This window comes from Pseudophryne corroboree, chromosome 2, assembly GCF_028390025.1.
Source record: "Pseudophryne corroboree isolate aPseCor3 chromosome 2, aPseCor3.hap2, whole genome shotgun sequence".
Lineage (NCBI taxonomy): Eukaryota > Metazoa > Chordata > Amphibia > Anura > Myobatrachidae > Pseudophryne > Pseudophryne corroboree.
This window is the reverse complement of record NC_086445.1, coordinates 464,817,515-464,829,521: the sequence shown is the minus strand read 5'-3', so window position 1 is coordinate 464,829,521 and position 12,007 is coordinate 464,817,515. Positions and strand designations below refer to the sequence as shown.

The 12,007-nt window shown below is 40.2% G+C and overlaps 1 protein-coding gene and 1 long non-coding RNA gene across 6 annotated transcripts in view; one reads left to right on the top strand and one right to left on the bottom strand.

Moving 5' to 3' along the window:
• NCK2 (NCK adaptor protein 2) overlaps positions 1-12,007 on the bottom strand; it is a 141,537-nt gene that overhangs the window by 30,570 nt on the left and 98,960 nt on the right. For 4 of the 5 annotated variants that reach the window (XM_063953793.1, XM_063953791.1, XM_063953792.1 and 1 more), the window contains exon 4: positions 11,419-12,007. This exon is cut by the window's right edge and continues 478 nt beyond it. The exons of the other annotated variant lie outside the window; for it this stretch is intronic. The gene's annotated coding sequence lies outside the window, so the exon portion shown is untranslated. Of the gene's footprint in view, positions 1-11,418 lie in introns of those variants that run through there. 5 annotated transcript variants of the gene reach the window in all.
• Positions 3,404-12,007, top strand: part of LOC135028679 (uncharacterized) — a 97,919-nt gene continuing 89,315 nt past the window's right edge. The window contains exon 1 of the long non-coding RNA XR_010224926.1: positions 3,404-4,305. This is a non-coding gene — a long non-coding RNA (uncharacterized LOC135028679). The remainder of the gene's footprint in view (positions 4,306-12,007) is intronic.

Here is a 12,007-nt window from a genome sequence, read left to right as displayed (position 1 = left end):
TCAAATTAAAAATTGTTATTACCATATGGTAATTCATAGCATCTGGCATGTAAAGGTCGGAAAAATACAGGCACCGTATCAGAAAATGTCCTTGAAGATGGAGTTTGCTGTGACAAGGTTACTCTGCTCATGTGTTTACCAGCCAGTTGTCTGGAGTAGCATTATCACTTAATGGTAGATTGTCACAACCCATGGGAACGCTTAATTATCTCTCCAACAGTGGACTGTAGTAAAGTCAGGCTTTCATTTATCAGCGATCATTAACTATTTTAATTAAACAATTTCTTCCCCACTGGTATAGCTGAAAAATTGGTCCACTGATGAGTAACAGTCCATCACACAGAACATGCCAATACAAAGCTGGTCTCTAAGGAGCTGCATCTGTTTCCGGCGGTGACAGTTAACCTTCATCCAAAAACATTACATGCATTCTGAACTGGGGAACACCATAATAAACAAGGAACAGAAGAGATTATATTAGATACAGATATATTATGGCCTAAGATGTTATTCTCTAAAGTACCTTATAATGACATATATAAATATGCACAGAAGCTACTTAAAGCAGTAATGTAAACTGGTTGTACATGAAGATATTCATAGACAGATCTGTGACCAGATAAATGCAACATTTGGAAATTAGCAGCATGTTTATAATGGGGGGCACTGAAATCATCCAAAAAGGAAATGTTTTTTTTTTCTTCCCGTAAAAAAAGTAAAATATATAATACAATACAATTCATCAAAATCAATTGTGAAATGGGTTATCTTTCTGTAGATCATAAGAATATGAGAAATCTCTGGATATCACTAACCAGTATGAAGACCATCAGCAGGATGTAATGGAGTCGGAGATCGCCGGAGGTGCGGGATGACGGACAATCTCTGACTTTTTTTTAAAAGGGTGCAATTACTTATAAGGCATGGTCTCGGACTTCATTACATCCCGCCGGGATGCACCTTTAAAAAGGGGGGAATTCAATTAGAAGCTGCAATTTGCCTCTGGCTAATTGAAGCAGTGTTGCAATTTAGTTCGAACAGACGGTAGCCCGCAGTTAACAAGTTCTCAATCAACCTTCCCCCCCGGTAAATTACTGTCTCTAATTGAATTCCCCTCCTATACAGATGTTGCCATGCTGCATAGCATGCCTGGCTGCGACTAGTAGATGCCTGGCACACTATGCAGCAAGCCGTGATGCAGCATGCATCGCAGTAAGATGATCATGGCTACATATGTATGTTCATATGCATTTATGACACTATCACTAACTTACTGTAGTGCGCAATCTGTCATTTTTTACTTTACACATGAAAGAGTGTTAGTGTGAATACTAACATGCCTACCCATTGTGTTTAAAAAAAATTGTGTTAAACTCTACCACCTAAAAAAAATATTTTACCATCAAAGAACCTTCCCGCTAGCTGAGGCTCCATCTACTGCGCTGCACAGCAGTATCTCCCAGGTAATGCAAAACGTCTGCTTTTCGTTTTGCAAATGTGTTTTCACAGCCATGGACTGTTTCTGGGGTGTAGTAGCAATTGAATACACGGAATTGTTCATGTAAGCTAGCATTTCCATGTTTTCACTCCTTCAACCTTGAGTCATTCAAGATGCAAATCTGACTCTTAAAGCAGAACAGGGACAACCTCTTGTTCCAGCACTGGAACCACATGATCAGTAAAGCACAGAATCAATTTAACTTCCTCCAAGAGGGCTTGGCCATACTAGAGCCTGCACCTCATTAGTAATGAAGTCCATCCTGCAGCTCTAGACTCACTTAGGACTTTAGAACAGTAAAAATAAAAAAAAGTTAAATAAAATGTTTATAAAAAAGTGAAAAATAAATAATGAAAATAATAATACTGATAATAATTAGTCTATGTAACCCATTCAACTAATTTACCTGCCCCTTCAAATTGTGTCAGTTAATTCTATGTGATACATACATATTTTGTATGAAGGTTATAAATACATGCCGTAACACACGGAGATATAGAACAGGATATATAAAAAATCAAACTCACAGAAAATGAAAACGTTCTCTAACCCTGCCTGTCTATACTAACCCTAAAAATGTTTGCACCTGAATACACGTGACTTACAAATAGGAGAGGAGCTTGAAACAAATAAATAACAGAAACAACCAGAATCCACATATTAGGAATTGCTGTACTCAAGAGAAGTAGTCCATGAATTTGTGGCTACAAAGGGGCTAATTCAGACCCGATCACTGCTGTGCGTTTTCGCACAGCGGGCGATCTGGTCTGAACTGCACATGTGCATGCCAGAGATGCGATCGGCATCTCAGCCCAGCGATCGCCTCTGCCAGATTGACAGGCAGAGGCGTTTGCTGGGTGGGAGGGGTCGGTCCGTTTTGGGGGAGCGGACCTGACAACGGTGGCATGTCTGGACCGTTGGGGTGGCGGGACGTGGCAACTGTATGATGTCACACGCAGCCGCTGCGACAAGCAGCTCCCTGCTAGAGTGCTGGAGCTGTGCATGTAGGGAGCTACTTGTCAAGTACAAAAGCATCGCCGCTATGCGATGCTTTTGTACTTGTGCGGGGGAAGGAAGGCCAAGACATGCGGGGCAGACTTGCTCTGTGCTGGGCGTCCCCCCGCATGTCAGAGTAAATGGTGCTAAATTTAGCACATCTATGATCAACTGCGCAAAAAAAGTTGCAATGCAATTAGGACGCTCCAGGAGACTGCGCTGATACTTGTGACACTTGTATATTTGTGTGCGACTGAGCAGCAGCAGCTTTCTTCCAATACAAGTTCTGATCTGCTCCGTATATAGATTCGGTCACACAATATACAAGTGTCATATACCAAGTTATTCAGCACAGTCTTCTGATGAGTCTTAGTCGCACTGCTTTTCAACGGAGATGCATTTTAGGCAATAAAGGCACCTGACGTTAGCAGAGATGTACAGGACCTGGGAGCTCACTCACGCCAGGCATTTCGCGCTGCATGGCGTATTAAGGCTAGATGTATGAGGACACATTTGTAGATAATGCTTACAGAAAAAAGAGAGACTAACAAGATATAGGTCCTGTCCTAGCAAAATAACATTGCCCTTTTAAATTAATGTGCGTGTGTAAACATTATAGGAGGATGACTGCAGAGACCAAGGGGTAAAGTTACTAAAGCTATTAAAATGAAGTGTCGTTGCCCATAGCAACCAGTCAGATTCTGTCTATAATTTCTCTATTGCATCCTAGAAAATGATAGACGGAATCTGATTGGTTGCTAAGCAACATCACCACTTTTCAATATTAAAAGCTTTATTAAATATACCCCCTAGAGTGGTCACCTTCCAACTGCATTAATGTAGCCTTATATCAGGCTATATAATATAATATATATATATATATGTATAAATAGACATAGAGGTTATAAACTGATATAATTGTATTTTGGTAATATGTATATATATGTTAATGAAATTTATATGTGGGAATAGTAGATGTATATATGTTTTATAAACAGTAGGGTAACGTGTACATTTATTGTGCCTGTATATGTATATATATATACCCATCGGAGCTGTATTGATGGATTGGTGAAGGGGCAGGATAGCACAGTGATGGGTGAGGTGGGTTTAATAATAATACTAGTGGATAGGGTTTTAAGGGTTGTTGCTGCTGTGGGGGAGGACCCGCGCGCCGGTAACAGAGGGCCGTGTGCAATACTAGAGGGGGCCACGAGCCGGTAACAGAGAGCCGTGTGCAATACTAGAGGGGGCCACGAGCCGGTAACAGCGGGCCGTGTGCAAGAGAAAGGGTCCGCGAGCGGGTAGATATGTATATATAAGGCGCTCCCGCCGGCGGACGTTAGACTGCAGATCCCCCTCTCAGTGCTCGCACCTAGGTCTCCAGCGCTGCTAAGAGCTGTAGCACTGTAAACATTACAGCAGCGGCAGGAGTAGCTTAGGGTGCGCAGCCAGAGAGGGCAATTGGAAGGGATAAATAGACAATGCGCCAGGAAGCTGCTGCTGACTGACCTTGTTATCGCTGAGGTGTCAGGTGGAGAGGCGGAGATCGCGCCTGGAGCCGCCGCTGTGGTGTTGTGCCGACGGTGATGTTCGGGTGAGCGGCGGTGCAAGGCTGGATCCATCGGAGGTGATGGCATGGCGCCATGGCAACACTGACGCCAACGGCAGAATTAGCTTACCCTTCCCTCTAGAGGCAGAGCAGAAGCAGAGGCCCAATAAGCAGTAGAGGGGCGGAGCCTGCCTGACAGTTGCTGATCAGAGGAGGAGTCGGGGGAGCACTCAGAGCAGTACCGTTGTGCTGTGGATATGTAAGTGAAAAACAAAGCTACCACTTACTTAATACTATGCACAGCAGACAGTAATAAGCTGAGGAACATTTAACTTATACTAGGATAGAAGCAGCAGCACTAAGCAGTGACCATAGACTATTAAGGCAGCAGTTTACTAATATAGAGAGCATAGCGGATAATAGCCACTCTATACTCCTAGTGCTTTTCTCTGGTAACACAGTATTTGGGTAGTGCCCTGGAGAAGTTGAACAACCTGCATGATTCCAGTGAGTGGGGGTAACATGAATATATGAACTAGTCAAATAATTACCTCTACAGTTACTGACTGTCTCTATGTAAACTGCCTAATTTTAATACCAGTAAAGGGGAAAGAAAGCCGGCAGTACCTGAATAAGTACAGTGAATTGATGTACTGTAAAGAGTACTCTTAGGAGCCCGTGGAACCCAGGTTACTGTTATTATCCCCATGACATTCATCTAGAGATAACATAATTACTATAATTTACATACTACCAGAATTCAGGCATCCCAGGCAGCCTGTAGTCCATCAATAGCTTGGGTGGAGGCACATTACTAGATAGAGTAACCATCCCTTTGGTGAGAGACCTAGCACCTATAGTTAGAGCGGTAAAGGGGGGGTTACATTTAGCAACATTTCCAATAATGATACTTGTCTTTCCAACTGCATCATTACTGAGCTGTGTTTAGGAACACAAAGTAAATTTGTTAGTATGCCTGGTACATCAATGTGTGTCCAGTTTTAGGATAGGTGGAAGTGTGAGCTCCACACACTCACAATATCAACACTGGGGGGTATATTTACTAAAGTGTGTGTTTATAGAAGTGATGTTGCCCATAGCAAGCAATCAGATTCTACGTATCATTTATCTGGCACCTTGAAGAAGATCATAGCTAGAATCTGATTAGTTGCTATGGGTAACATCTCCACTTCTATAAAGCCGCACTTTAGTAAATATACCCCTAGTAATTGTTTCCGAGCTCTAGCTGCAAGTCATCCTGCAGCAAGCAGTTAGAACAACTGCTTTCATTATATATATATATATATATATATATATATATATATATATATATATATACACATACATACATACATATACATACACACACATACATATATATATATACACACACTCTAATACAGACTAGTTGATGCAACACGAAAAATTTAGCATTAAGTAAATCGTAACTACACATTAAACGGTTTATTTAAAAAAAAAAAAAAAAAGGAACGTAAGTTGCTTACTGAATGAAGCCAAGTAGACCAGGCAAATGGCAATCAGCAGCACCACTTTAGGAGGATTCATGATTCGAGGTTTCTTTCTCAGTGCAAGATCATTCCACTGCACAGTATTATATACTGCAGTCTCGTCAAGCTATACTCTCTGCATATGAAAAAGGATGGCTTAAATTCTTAGGCAGGAGCAAGAGACACTTGAGTACGTTTTAACATGTAACATAGCATTGTTAGATTTGTGTTGTGAGAGTGACATCTTACAAGACCATGTTAAAATGTGACTTTGTAGTGTAACCCAGGAATCTAGTTGCATAGAACACCAACGGACCTGAAACATACCACTTAATAGGCCTGATTTACACTTTTATTGCATATCAAAAGGCTGTCCAAAAAACATCTATTGGATATTGAGGGGACATCCCTGGGAGGTAATTCAATTATTCCCTTTAACCAGCACTATCAGGGATTTCTTGTCATCAGCCCAGAGGCAGGAGAAACAAAATCCCTGATAAGTCCCGTGTCTTCACAGTAGCGATCTTGAAAATACATGGATCCGGGAACTTATAACGAATCCTGTATGTTTTCAGCGATAGCGGTTGAATTTTACAGCGAACAAACAGGCATTAATTACCCGAGAAAAAAACATCAGGCAAAAAATTGCGAAAAAAGCCAATTTTTTCCCGCAGTAAACTTTATCAATGAAATTCCCCCCATTGTATTTTGCAATACGGTATCTATATAGAGCTTCGAAAATCAAATTCTATGTTTAAACCAGATTTTATTTAATACAAAACAACCAATGCTAAATTGTGAACCTTTCAGATAACATCTCAGCAATGCATCATAAAAAAAATTATTTAAAAATAAAAGCAAACATTTTGAAGGTCAATAAAACAAATAATAAAAAAAAGTAAGTTTTCTTATTCTATCACACAACTCCCCCAACTATACCTATCTCTCTCTTCTTCTGCTTCTATTAGCTGGTGACATATCCCCTAATCCAGGTCCCATCCACATACCACGCTCACATTCAGCTGATTCACAACGGAATATAAATCCAACAAAATTTATAAATATCACGTGTCTCCCATCTCCCTCCAAGTCACTAAAATGTACTTTATGGAATGCACGCTCTGTTTGCAACAAATTAACATCTACTCATAACCTTTTCATTTAAAAAAACACTTCATGTGACAGTGCTTTCTGTTATAGCTAGCATATTGGTGACTGCCACTTCACCCCCCACCCCCAGGCCTGGTAACCGTAAAGGAGGTGGGGTTGGAATATTACTGTCCAAATCCTACACACACACTACCTGTTCTTTCACTCGCATTTACATCATTTGAAGTACATTCTATTAGGATTTTCACCCCTTTCTCTCTGCGTGTTGTATCTATTTATCGTCCACCTGGGCAAGCCCACAAAGTTTCTGGAAGATTTTTCTGCTTGGCTCCCTCACTTCTTATCCTCTTACATCTCCACCATCATTATGGGCAATTTCAATATTTCTATTGACAGTCCACAATCTCCCCATGCCTCCAAACTACTCTCTCTAACCTCCTCTCTTGGCCTCTCCCAATGGACTGACTCCCCTACTCATCAGGAGGGCCTCTGCCTTGATCTTGTATTGACTATGCTCTATTTCTGAACTCACTAACACCCCTTTCCCTCTCTCAGATCACAATCTTATCACCTGCATGCTCTCTCCATTACTTCAAGCTCAATGTCCCTGAAGTCTACCAAGCCGCCTCTAACCCCCAGAAATATTAACACTATTGATTTTCAATAACTATCTACCTCACTGCAACCACTGCTCATCAATTTCTACATTCACCTCTCCTGAGACTGCTGTATCAGACCTTAACCAAACTCTAGAAACAGCACTCGATGAACTGGCTCCGGCTACCCATCACACTCCACGTAGACTTAGATGTCAACCGTGGCACTCTAAACACACAAGACACCTACAAAAACTCACGTTAAGTAGAACGCCAGTGGCGTAAATCTTGTAGTTCATGTGACTTCCTCACATATAAGACCATGTACCACTCTTATCGTAATGCTCGGGACACTGCCAACAAACATATTTCCAATCTCTCATCTCTGCTCAAGCCTCTAACCCCAAGCTACTTTTAATACATTTAAATCACTTCTTGTCCCTCCCACACCCAACTCACCAGCCACTATCAGTGCGCAAGATCTTGCTTCCAATTTAAAGGACAAGATTGATAAGATCTGAAATGAAATGGTATGCTCTTCCACAGCCAGTGACCTGCTCAATTCCCTTCCTGAACCTTCTAACACCTTCTCTTCATATGATCCCACAATGAAGATGAAGTATCTGCACTCTTCTGTAATCTCTTTGTCTACTGGTATCTTTCATTCTCTGTTTAAGCATGCAGTGATTACTCCCATTATGAAAAATATGAAAAAACAAAATTCTGACCCTAACTCTCTCTCAAACTATCGTCCCATCTCTAAGCTCCCATGCCCCCCCAAGCTACTTGAGAGACTTGCCTACACTCGCCTCACATACTTTCTCAACTCACACAGATTACTGGACCCATTTCAGTCAGCATTTCGTGCCAAACACTCCACAGGGAAAGCACTGACTAAGGTAGTGAATGATTTGGTCACTGCTAAATCTAAAGGCCATTACTCACTACTTATTCTCCTTGATCTCTCTGCTGCTTTTAACACTATTGACCGCTCTCTTCTCATACAAACACTACAATCCCTTGGTCTTCAGGACACAGCCCTTTCTTGGTTCTCATCCTAGTTATCTAATCGCTCCTTCAGTGTTCATTTCTCTGATTCCACCTCCTCTTCGCGACCGCTCTCCGTTGGAGTACCGCAAGGCTCAGTCTTAGGTCCTCTACTTTTCTCTATCTTTACCTCATCTCTTGGCAAACTAATCAACTCTTTAGGATTTCAGATGATACTCAGATCTACCTATCCTCCCCAGATTTGTCACCATCTGTATTGGGCCATGTCACTGAATGCCTTTCTGCCATTTCATCTTGGATGACATCTCGCCACCTCAAACTTAATATTTCCAAAACAGAATTAATTATATTTCCACCAGCCAATAGTAGTTCCCAACCGGATACCTCTATCACTGTTGATAACTCAGCAATCATCCCTACCCCACAAGCTCGCTGCTTAGGTGTTATTCTTGACTCTGAATTGTCCTTTGTTCCCCGCATTCAATCTGTCTCAAGATCATGTTACATACATCTAAGAAATATATCCAAAATACGACCATATCTTACACAAGACACAGAAAAAACTGTAATCCATGCTCTCATTATCTCCCGTATTGCTTATAGTAATAGCCTCCTGACTGTTCTTCCCAAACATATGCTCTCACCACTACAATCTATTTTGAATGCAGTTGCGAGGCTAATCTTCCTCGCTAGACGTTCATCTGCATATCCGCTCCGTCAGTCCCTCCATTGGTTACCGGTATTCTACCGTATTAAATATAAAATACTTTTACTTACATACAAGGCTATTAACCAAAGTGCACCAACACATATCTCTTCACTCATCTAAAAATATCTCCCCTACCCGACCTCCCTGCTCTGCACAAGATCTGCGTCTCTCATCCACACGTATTACTTGTTCACACTCAAAATTACAGGACTTTATCCGGGCTTCACCCACTCTGTGGAATGCCCTCCCGTGCACAATAAGACTCGCCTCTAGTCTCCAAACCTTTAAACGTTCCATAAAAACTCACCTCTTCAGACAAGCCTATCAAATTCCAGACCCACCCACATAACCTTCAGTGCTTCCCTATCTAATTACATCCTCTCTGTACAGTAAACATAACCTCACATATCTTGTCTTTATTTACTCTCACACCCTCCTGACCCTTGGCCAACATTGCTGGGTGATCATATCATACAACATATTAAGAACATAGCAATCTGGCGGACCATTATGCAATAGGTAGCCTCCATCCTTGTGTATCACTGCCTATTTCCCTATAGATTGTTAGCTTGCAAGCAGGGCCTTCCTACCTCTATGTCGGTTTGTTTTTACCCAGTTTTGTTCTATTACTGTTGTTCTAATTGTAAAGCGCAATGGAATATAATGCGCTATATAAGAAACTTAGTAAATAAATGTTCTTAAAAAATTATCTTGAAAATGACAAATTTAGGTTACAGCTACTTTACAGATCAGCATTCATCAAAGACAGAAAATAATACTTCAAAGATATATTAAAATAGCCAAATTAGCCTAAATGGGAGGGTGGGGGGTGGATTCAATTAGCAACGAAAATGTTAAGAGTTTTTAGGTATTTTTTTTTCTCCATATTCAATTAAACCCGTTTATTTATTTTTTGCTGCCAAAAAATAAAATATTACATTATTGGGCGAAAAACACATAGGTCTGTGAACTTATCACGGATTCTATGTGTTTTCACGAAAAACAGGGCTGATTATTCGAGAATTTTTTTTTCACCTGCCTCAGACAAAATAAAAAAATCCCTGATGATTACTGGATTCGGGGACAATTGAATAGCCTCAGGAAAGGGGGGGGGGGGGGGAGTTAGCGGCGGTCACTGAATTCCCTTCTAAGTGTTTAAATATAAATTATAATCTGTATTTCTCACAATCTTGAATAGAGATGTGGATATAGTGTGCAAAAGGAAATCATGTAACTACTAAAGAAAAAATATAGTGGCGATTCTATAAAAATACCTTAAAATTATTTTTGTGTTTTTTAGGTTTCCAAAACAATGCTTTTTTATTAGATCAGTATGGTATTAATGACTTACTGTACAAATGCAATGTACAAATGTAATCACCAACAAATTGCTCTAGGATTAGGTACAAAGCCTACACATCCCAGTTTAGCATTTGGACAGTGTAGATGACAATCCTTGAAATTCTTTGCCTAGTGTAGACAAACAACTTGACCTGACAAAGTGTGTAGTTAAAGAGCAATACAGTTATGGGGAGGTGAATGACTTAGAGAATAAGTGATAAACCAGTGCAGCAACAATCCAAAAAGGTAGTCCGTTACCTCAACATGGAAATATACAAAACACGGAAAGATGATTGTGCGCACCTGATTAGGGTATGTATTCTACTTACAGGGGGGAATTCAATTGTTTGAAAAGTCAGTTGGGTGTCTGTTTTTTTCCTGTCTATTAGATAGGCAAAAACAGACATCCAACTGACTTTTCAAACAATTGAATACCCCTTACAGAGTCCGATCTTCCATAAGTCTTTTTTCTACACTGTTCAAAATACAAATAATTCATTAAGGCTGTTCTCTTTCCTGGATACAGTATCCAGGAAAGAGAACAGACTTTTTTAATTATTTGAATTATTTGTATTTTAAACAGTGTAGAAAAAAGACTTATGGAAGATTGGACTCTGTAAATAGAATACATACCCTAATCAGGTGCGAACAATCATTTTTCTTTGGATGAATGACTTGTTTAACAACTTTTCAGGTTGTGGAAAATTTTGTAAATATGATGATTTTTTTTCCTGCAGTTCATACGCAAAGCTAAATTATGGCCAGGCAATCCCAACCTCACTGCACAAGGCACACTAACGAACCAGGTTTTAGTGATATCCATGCTTGAGCACAAGTGACTTTAATTTTTACCTCAGTTATTTTGATTTAAGCATCTGTGCTGAAGCTTGGATATCACTAACACCTGCAGCTAGTGTGTCTTGAGGGCAGAGTTTGGGAATGCCTGATCTAGACCTTAAACCACTATGGAAGTGGTATGATATTTAACAAACAGTGTGTCAAACTTGTAACAGAGACTGCCCCAAACTGTTGGGAGAGATGAGCCAAGGAATGGACCTATTTACAGCAAGTACTAAAACATTAGTATCACAGCAGCAGCAGCCATTTCAAAAAACAAAATTTTTTATTTGTCTGTATTAGCATAAACAGTCAGTTGCACATACATTTAACTTTCATAATTAAATACTTAATTGTGTCATAATAACAGGCGTGGGAGGAGGGCTAGGGAAAATGTGGATGGCACGTTTGGTTTGCTTTTCATGTAAACCTTTGAAAAATAATTCGCTTATGAACGTCCTATAATTTTACCTAATACACCATTTACCACAATCATTTTACCAAATAAGTTTCAGATGCATTGCTGTAATACATTACTTGGTGTACTCTGCAGCGACGTGAGAAGATACTGTAGTGGCAGAGTACTGTACAGTGTAAGGGGTGCTTCTAGAACCTATGCGCTGTTTCAATGAACTACCTGATAAGCAACAAAGGCTACAACATTCAGAGCCACAATCGATACAGCATACTACATTATTATTTGCTGTAGATTCAGTGCATTTCAACTGTGCCTAATGTTTCATAATAAAGATTTGATTTTAACATGATAAAATAACTTTTGGGAGTATGTTAACACTGTTTCAAGTTGCCTCCTAATCTTATTGCTAGCTGTAACTAGCTGTGAACTGTAAA